Genomic DNA, 9990 nt, shown 5'->3' on the forward strand with positions numbered 1-9990 from the left:
GTTCAAGGCCCAAACATCTTCAACTGTTTCATCAATAACCTTCCTTCTGTCATAAGGTCAGAAGTAGAGACATTTGTTGATGACTACAGAAAGTTCAGCAACATTCATGACCTCTCAGATGCTGAAGTGGTCCATGTCCAAATGTAGAAGGACCTGGTTGATACCCAGTCTTGAACTGACAACTGAAAGTTACATCCAAGCCACACAAATGACAGGTAATAACCATCTGCAACACGAGAAAATCTGACCATCATGGCTTGACATTCAATGGTGTTACCATCACTGAATCCCACATTTTCAACATTCTGGGAGGTTACCACTGACCAGAAATATAAATAGGAATATTGCAACAAGTAGCTCACCTCCTTATTCTCAAAACCAACATCCGCTAAGCACAAGTCAAGAGTGTAGTGGAACATTCTTCATTTGCCAAAGACTGCAGCTCCAACAACACTCTCAATGACACCATCCAGGACAAGACAATCTGTTCGATTGGGCACAGCCACATTTACTCCCTCCGCCAAAAATGATCAACAGTAGCAGTGTGTACAATCTATAAGATGCACTGTAACGATTCACTAAGACTAGAAGAACACAGGACCATATGATGTAGGAGCACATGTGGCCCATAAAGCTCAGTAAGAGCAGACGACTATTCATTGAGATCATCATCTGGTTCTCTGGACTAACAACCTAGCGATAATACCACATGGTCATCACCTCTCCCTGGTACCCTCTGGTTCTAGACTCTCCCATAAGGGGAAGCAATCTCTCAGCACCTGATCTGTCAAGCCACCTACGAATCTTGCATATTTCAATAAGGATGTCCCTCATTCTTCAAAACTCCAACAAGTATAAACTCAATCTAATCAGCCTCTCCTCATTAGAAAATCTTTCCGTACTTGGGAACAACCAAGTGAATATTCTCTGGACTACCTCCAATGCCAGTACATTTGTTCTTAGCTAAGAGCCCCAAAACTATTCACACTATTCCAGCTGCGGTCTGAATAGTGCCTTGCTTGGTTTCAGCAAGACCTCCCTACTTTTATTCACCATTCTTTTTGAAATCAAGGCCGACATACCATTTGTCTTCAATAATACGTACTGAACTTGGATAGCAGCTTTTTGTAATTAATGTATCTGGACCTTCAAATCTTTCTGTAGGGCTTTTCAGTCTTTCCCCACATAAACAATATTCAGTTCAACTATTCTTCATGTCACATTACATACCTCACATTTTTCAAACTTATATTCGATCTGCCAAGTTTTTGTTGAATTACACAACCTGTCTACATCCTTCCATCTACTCCTTGTGTAATCCTATTTGTCTTCTCACCTAATTTTGTGTCATCCACAAATCTGGTTATAGTAAATTCTGTTGCCCAAATTGTTAATATATAGTCTAAATAATTGTGGCCCTTGCACTGATCTCTGTAGCACACCACTAGATACAAGTTGCCATCCTGAAATGCCCTCTTTTTCCCAATCTCTGTCTTCTATTAGTTATACAATAATCTATTCATGCTAATCTACCATTGCCAACACTGTCTACGTTTATCTTATGGAAGTAGTGTTATGTTCAGTACCTTATTGAATACCTTTTAGAAATCCAAATATATTACTTTTACCAGTTCCGTCTTATCCACCCTGTTTGTTACCTTCTCAAATAGTAATACATTTGTCTAGTATGATCTTTCCTTCATGAAGCCCCGCTTATTCTTCTTCATTATATGATGGGTTTCTATATGGTCTACATTACATCTGTTATGGGAGAGTCTAACATTTCTCACTTATGGTTGTTAAGCTAACTGGCGTATAATTACCTGTTCTTCCCTCCCTTTTTGAAATTGGGTGTTACAATAGATATTTTCCAAAACTCTGGGACCTTGGAAAATTACTACCAGTGAAACCACTGTCTCTAAGCTGGACCATAAGACATAAGAAGAGTAGGTCATTCTGCCCCTCGAGACTGCTCGACCACTCAATAGTATCATGGCTGATTCAATACTCCTCATGTCCACCTTCTCTAACCCTTTGATTCACCTCCTGTAAAGAGTTGACACCTCAGCACCAACCCCTCTGGCACACCATTTATGATATCCTGTCGACCTGAAAAAGGATGCCTATTCCTACTTTCTGATTCCTGTTTGGAAGCCACCTTCTAACCATGCCAGTGTTTTACCCCTACACTATGAACTTTTATTTTCTGCAGTTACCTTTGATGCAGCGCCTTATCAATACAAGAAAAACTGGCTCATCCTTATCCACAGTAAAAATTACTTCTTCAAAGAACTCCAATAAATTAAACTTGATTTTCTTTTGACAAAATCATGTTGGCTCTGCCCTGCTTTAACATCTTTGATAGTAGGGAAAATCTTAGAAACTATCACAAACACTAAGGTAACTGGCCTGTAGTGTCATCCACAAATCTGGTTATAGTAAATTCTGTTGACCAAATTGTTAATATATAGTATAAATGATTGTGGCCCTTGCACTGATCTCTGTAGCACACCACTAGATACAAGTTGCCATCCTAAAATGCCCTCTTTTTCCCAACCCTGTCTTCTATTAGTTATACAATCGTCTATTCATGCTAATCTACCATCCCCAACACTGTAGCTTTCTGCCTTCTGCCCCTTTTTGAATAAAAGGAGATACATTGGCTTTTTACAATCTAAAAGGAACCTTCCCTAAATCTAATGAGTTTTGGAAATTTAGAACCAATACATCAACTATTTCACATCACCGGCTACTTCTTTTCAGCCTCTAGGATAAAACCCATCAGGACTTAGGAACTTGTGAATTTGCAGTTCGAACAATTCAGTACAACTTCCCTTGTAATTGTAATGTTCTTAAGTTCCTCATTCTCCTTCAATTCTTAATTTATAGCTATTTCTGGGAATGTTGCTTGTATCCTTTCCTGTGGATACGAAGGCAAACCATCTGTTCAATTCATCTGCCATCTCTATCCACCATTACTAATTCCCCAGACTCATCTTCTATCAGATCAACACTTATTTTGTTAACTCTTTTTCTTTAAATATCTGAAGAAACTTTTCTGCTCAATTTTTGCACTTTTGGCTAACTTGCTCTCATACCCTAATTTGTCCCTCTTCATTAATCCTTTAGTAATGATTTGCTTTTTTTATATATTCTGCCCAATCTTCTGATCTGCCACCAATCTTTGCAAAGTTATCTATATTTTGAGTTTGATACTATCTTAGATTTTTCTTCAGTTAACAACAGATGGTGATTCATTGAAATTTTCCTTATTTGTTGTAATGTAACTATTCTGCACTTTCTGGAAAATCCCCTTAATGTTTTACACTGCACTTCCATTCACCTGTCCCATTGCTTAAATTGCCAGTTCACTTTCAAAAGCTCTCATGCCCTCATAATTGTTTAAATCCTTGTTTAAATTCAACAAAGCAGTCTTGGATCCAAACTTCTCTCCTTCATACTGTGTGCAAATTTCAATCGTATTATGGTTGCTGCTACCGAGGAGCAAGTTCACAATGAGGTGATTAATTAATCCATCTCATTGGCCAAAATCAGGTCTAGCATAGCCTCGTCTTTGGTTGGTTCCAAAATATGTTGGTCTAAGAAATTGTCTCAAAAACATGCAACAAATTCGCCTTCTCCATCTGAGTTTTCCAGTCTATATGTAGATTAAAATTCTCCAGGGAGACCAGAATTGAATGCAATATTCCAAAAGTGGCCCAATCAATGTCCCATACAGCTACAACATGACATCCTGACTTCTATACTCAATGCATTGATCAATAATGATAGTGGTGGAGTAGGGCTCCTGACCATAGCTCATCCACTCCAATCGCTTTTCTCTCCACCTTCATTTCTCATTTCTTTCTTTCCCTTAGCTTTTTAGTGTTTTTTTTCTTGATTCACTCTCTGCATGTCCGGTGTGACACCACAGCAGAACTCTGCAGTGAGGTGGCTAACATGATGACACAGCGTTGCAGACACTGGGGTTCAGATTGAGCCCAGATGGCAGCCAGCAGCAAAGGATAACAGCAGCTGGCAGTCAGCAATGAGGCGGTAGAAGCAAAATATGGCAGCAGCTGCCATTAGCAGTGAAGTCGCAGTTGGGGACGTGGCCTCGTGAGTGGTAGCAAAGCCTGGTGTTCTAGATGGATGTAAGCAGCGTTGGTCATCGGTGGAAGTGGCTGGAGAGCATGGGCTTGTCTTAGGCCAGCACAGGTGAAAGTGTGTCCTGCGCAGGGGACAGCAAGCCTTCTTGGGGAAAGCCTAGCTTGGACCATTTGCAGGGCCACAGCTTAAGAAAGGACTGTAATGTTTGACTTTTCAAATTTTATTTGTTTTTCCATGTTTATACTAAGAAGACTGTAGTGCTGACATTTTTAACTTATTTCTTTATTTTCATACTTCTGTAGCTAAGATTTTGTAGCTAGGTACTTTTTACCTAAGATGGCGTCATGTGTGGAGACATTGTACACTTTTCACTGTAATCTTGTACTCCATACTTGAATACATGTGACAATAAAATCTAAATCTAAATGATAACTACCATATTGTTCTGATAAGCTCCCACTATTTCTTTCTTGATACCCTGTCCTACCACGTATTACGCTGCCTGTACACATCTCGCAGAAATGACCCCTTGACTTTATCATTCCTCATCTTCACCCAGACACAGCAGTTCAAGGAGATTATTCACCAACACTTTCTCAAGGGCACAAAATAAGCCTTAATCCAGCCAGCACCCTGAATTAATAAAAATTAAAGATGTAACATCTAGCAGAGTACTCTGGATAGCAAGAGGGAACAAAAATCCCATACAATTTTCTTCTGACTTCAGAGGTGTTGAAGTTGATTGTCACACTACACTGCTCAGTTCCCCAACTGAAATTGGCCATGTGGCATGGAAACTGAGATGGGGCTATGTTCCATTGGATTTGTTGAGTCTGATCTGCGGTAGTGGATCTACAACATGTGGGTTAGAGCAAGATAGTGGTGATAACTGTCAGGTTTTGACTGCTGTTGATTTCAGCTTAGACTTAGGGGCAATCTTTTTTTTTGGATATTGTGTTTACTCTGTCTCAACTGACCTTTATATTTTTGCAGTTCACTATCTCAGCAAGTTTAATGACAGCCTGTTTTCCATGCATGTTCCTTATTAATTATCCTTTCATAATTAGCTTCCATGTTATTTCATTTTTCCTCCCTTTTTCAGTTGCAATATTCTCACAAAAGTCTGAATGCTCTTTTGGAAATGGCACCCATGACAACTTAATTTATACTTGTTCACAGGACGTTGGTGTCGCTGGCTGATCCAGCATTTGGTGCCCATCCCGAATTAAGGTGGTGAGCTATCTTCAACCGCTAGGGGGTACGGGCTTCCACAATCCGACTTAGATGGAGAGTTCCAGGACCTTGAACCACCACAGTGAAAGAACGGCGATACATCTCCAAGTTAGGATGGTCATGGCTTGGAGTAGAGCTTACAGGTGGTGGTGTTCCCAAGTATCCACTGCCCTTGTCTTTCTAAATAGTAGAGGGTTGAAGGTTTAAAAGGAACTATTGAACGAGCTTTGGTGAGTTACAGTAGCTCATCTTGTCGATGGTACACTTGCTACTGCTGCTGAGCATCAGTGGAGAGAGTGAATGTTGTAAGTGGTGGACAGGATGCCCAATCAAGTGACTGCTTTGTCCTGGATGGTGTCAAGCCTCGAGAATTGTTGGAACTGCACTTATCCAGGAAGCTGAAGTATTCCACCACACTCTTGGCTTGTGCCTCATAAACAGGTAAACATGCTTTGAGAAGCAACAATTTAAATAAGATGCATAAGCTAATTAGACTGATAAAGTAAATATTCAATGAAAGTTAGTTACATTCTGGACTAAAATCATAACTCTCAATGAAAAAACTTTGAGTGGCTAATGGTTTCCACAGGAACTAATGTAAAAGTAAAGTTGAGTTCCTTTGAACATTTACCTCCTTAAAATCCAATGCACAAGATAAAATACTGTACAACACATGGAAAGGACTGTATCAAGTCAAATTAGCAAACACTCATCAGTCTCCCTTTCTTTTTAAGCAATCCTTTAGGTTCAGGGATGATTTACTTCCACTCCAGCTTTCAGGGGTCTGAGATTCCTAAGTGCAATGCGTTGTCTCTCAACTCTGCCACTGTCCATGTAACCCAGATGCTGCTTTAAGGGTCCTTTATTGTTTTGCACTCTCTGTATCAGTTTAACTTTATTTCTATGTATTTCTGACAAGATTTCTCAGTGCATAGCGCCAAATGAGGTTTCTCCTCTTTGGTCAATCACCATGAGTTGATGGAGATGTGTAACCTCTTCAAGGATACATTGAGAATAGCCGTAAACCCGTTGCAGGGAGGTGACTTTGAATGATTAGCACTTTGATCCTGGGCATTTGGGTTTGACACCTTCAGCAAACGCTCCACTCACAGGCTTTTAAATGGCCTCTGAACCTATCATTGTGCAAAATTGAAAGAGGCCAGACTTGGAGATGCTAAATTAATAGGAAATTGGACCGTCAAGATCTTGAAGGTAAGTGCTAAACCTTGTATTTTTCACTTAAACAAGCCCTGAGACAGGGACTCAACTTGTACTTGTGTACAACTAGCAAATTACTTTATCTTACAGATTTTCAATTGGCCTCTCTGCTTCACACAATGTGAAGCTCTACAGCAGTCATGCAGAATTAAAACATGAAGATGTTGGCCTTTTCAGCATAGAATTGCCCAGACTTCAACTTCTGCATCACAAGTGAAAACACAGTTGACTTGGGCAATCTTTGTTGAAAAATTTGTTTCAGAGTCTTTCCAAGCCTCTTGGCTATCCTGTCTTCATTTATTCTTTCTTTAACTTCCAAAGAAGCTTCATGAAGCTCTTTCCTCAATCTTTCTTGAACTGCAGAAAATAGGTACCTTAGCCCAATAAATCTTTTTCATTGATAGGCATCAAATGTTTTTTAACCTGTATCAATCACTTGATCAAAGGCCAGCTAGCTAGGCAATCACTTCCCACTTGATAGGAAGGCAGCCACTTTTGTCACCTACCAGAAAGAGAGTGAATCAGGCCCAAGGTCCCTAGGTGGATATTATTTAATTGCTTAAGCATTTTAACTAGTGGCAGGGCAAGAAGGTTCCCTGGACATGCTTGTCCAGAACTTGACTGCTGCTGTGGCAGGAGAGGAACAACTGTCTCTTTGGATCAAACATTTACCCAATTATTTGTCCTTCTTGAAAGCTCCCTTGCTTCCTCCAAGGTGAGGGAAAATCAATTCAAATCAGCTCAATCAGGTCACAATTTGTGCTGTGATGAATGAGTAGTTCACCACAGATCAAGCTTCTTTTACATACATCATAGGTATCTTGAGTTATGATCATTTCCATTTTATATCCATTTCACAACAATTCATGAAAAGGAGCTTGCAGCATTGCAAGTTCTGGCAAAAATTGTGAATAGTATTTACCTAAGCCTAGAAACAATCTGAACTCCACATCTTGATACAGTGTGAGCTGGGGGAACACAGCAGGCCAAGCAGCATCAGAGCAGCAGGACCCTTCATCAGGTCCCAACCCAAAACATCAATTTTCCAATTCCTCTGATGCTGCATAACCTGCTGTGTTCCTCCAGCTCACACTGGATTGACTCTGACTTCCAGCATTTGCAGTTCTCACTATCTCCTAAACTCCACATCCTTTGATTTCACAGCATTATCAATGGTACCTACTTTCTCTTTCAGTAAGTATGTCCCTTTTCCATGGATTTTTAGGCTAAAGAATGTTCACTGGCCGAGTGGTATTACCACTGGATAATTAATCCAGAAATGTTCTGGGGATCTGGGTTTGAATCTCACCATAGCAGTTGGCAGAATTTGAATTCAGTAAAAATCTGGAAGTAAGAGTCTAATGATAATCATGAAACTATTGTCAATTGTCAGGAAAAATCCATCTGGTTCACTATTGCCTTTAAGGAAGGAGACTACCATCCTTACCTGGTCTAGCCTACATGTGACTCCAGACTCACAGCCAGATGATTGACTCTTAACTGCCCTCTGGACAATTGGGGATGGGCAACAAATGTCAGCAATGCCTTCATCTCCTGAATGAAGAAATCCAATCCTAAATAGTATTTCATTTTGGAAACTCATGAGGGCAATGATTCCTCGTAAGAATGCAGCCAGAACCAAGCCCTTGGTGTTTCAGGAGAGGAGGAAGAGCAATATAGTTACAATTAATCCTGTTATCAGGGAATGAGACAGGTATTTCTGTGAAATTAAATATTATTCCAAGATGGTGCATTGCCTCCATGGTGCAGGGTCAGGGACCTCATGGAGCAGCTGCAGGACATCCTTCTTGGAGTGGTGGCAAATAGCAAGAGGTCACAGGCACACTGGTACCAACACTACAGGTAAAAAAAGGGACATGATTCTGAAATAAATTTTGGTGATTCTAGGGAAATTAATAGCAGAACCTCAACAGCCATAATCTCATGATTACTATTAATACCATGTGCCAGTAGGGGTAAGAACAGGAGAACACATCGTTTGAATGTATGGTTGAAGAATTAATATTGGAGGAGGGTATCAGATTTCTGAAGAATTGGGATTGTTGTGGGACAGGTGGGACTTGAACAGGATGGGATACACTTTAACAGAGCTGGGACTGATTTCCTTGCAGGGAGATTTGCTAGCTCTGTTGAAGTGGGTCTAAAATAGCTTGTCACGGAGATGGGAACATTAAGGGTAAGCCAAATTGTAAGGAAGTAAAGTTGGCAACAGGAAGCTGAAAGAATGCAAGGGAGACTAGAAGACAGGGGGATCAAAGCTGAGTTTCGGGTGAATTTTGAAAGCAGAATGATGTCAAAAATACAAAGTTATGGTTGTTCTACCACCGCATACCACAGCATTGCAACAAGGTAGGCAATCTAAAGGTGGAAATAGAGATACATGGAAATATGGCTACATGGTGATCAGGATTAGGATCTTATTGTTCAATGCTTATAAAGTACAGACTAAAGGAAAAGAAGACCAAGTTACATTGATAATAAGGATTGATATCTGGAGGTGGGAGAACATAGTAATCATCTGATTCAAATGTGGAAATAGACTGGATAAACCAACTGAATTGTGGAGGAGGAGCTTCTGGAGTATGTTAGGGATGGTCTTCCACAGTTGTATATTGAGGAACCTACTGGATGACAGGCTATTGCAGATCTAGCATTAAGTAACAAGTAAAGGCAAATTTACAATCTTTTTTCCAAAATAAAACTTCAGGGATTAGTGATCACAATATGATAAAATTTAACATTATTTTTGAGAGTGAGGCAGGTCAATCTGAAACAAACAAAGAAACAAAGAAACCTACAGCACAGGAACAGGCACATTCAGCCCTCCAAACCTGCGCCGATCAAAATCCTCTGTCTAACCTGTCATCTATTTTCTAATGGTCTGTGTCCATTTGCTCCCTGACCATCCATGTACCTGTCCAAATATATCTTAAAAGATGCTAACATGTCTGCGTCTACCACCTCCGCTGGCCACGCATTCCAGGTGCCCACCACCCTCTGTGTAAAGAACTTTCCACGCATATCTCCCTTAAACTTTCCTCCTCTCACTTTGAACTCATGACCCCTAGTAATTGAGTCCCCCACTCTCGGAAAAAGCTTATTGCTATCCACCCTGTCTATACCCCTCATGATTTTGTAGACCTCAATCAGGTCCCCCCTCAATCTCCATCTTTCTAATGAAAATAATCCTAATCTATTCAACCTCTCTTCATAGCTAGCACCCTCCATACCAGGCAACATCCTGGTGAACCTCCTCCCTCACCCTCTCCAAAGCATCCACATCCTTTTGGTAATGTGGCGACCAGAACTGTACACAGTACTCCAAATGTGGCCGAACCAAAGTCCTATACAACTGCAACATGACCTGCCAACTCTTGTACTCAATACCCCACCCAATGAAGGAAAGCA

Source organism: Stegostoma tigrinum, chromosome 11 (genome assembly GCF_030684315.1).
Source record: "Stegostoma tigrinum isolate sSteTig4 chromosome 11, sSteTig4.hap1, whole genome shotgun sequence".
Lineage (NCBI taxonomy): Eukaryota > Metazoa > Chordata > Chondrichthyes > Orectolobiformes > Stegostomatidae > Stegostoma > Stegostoma tigrinum.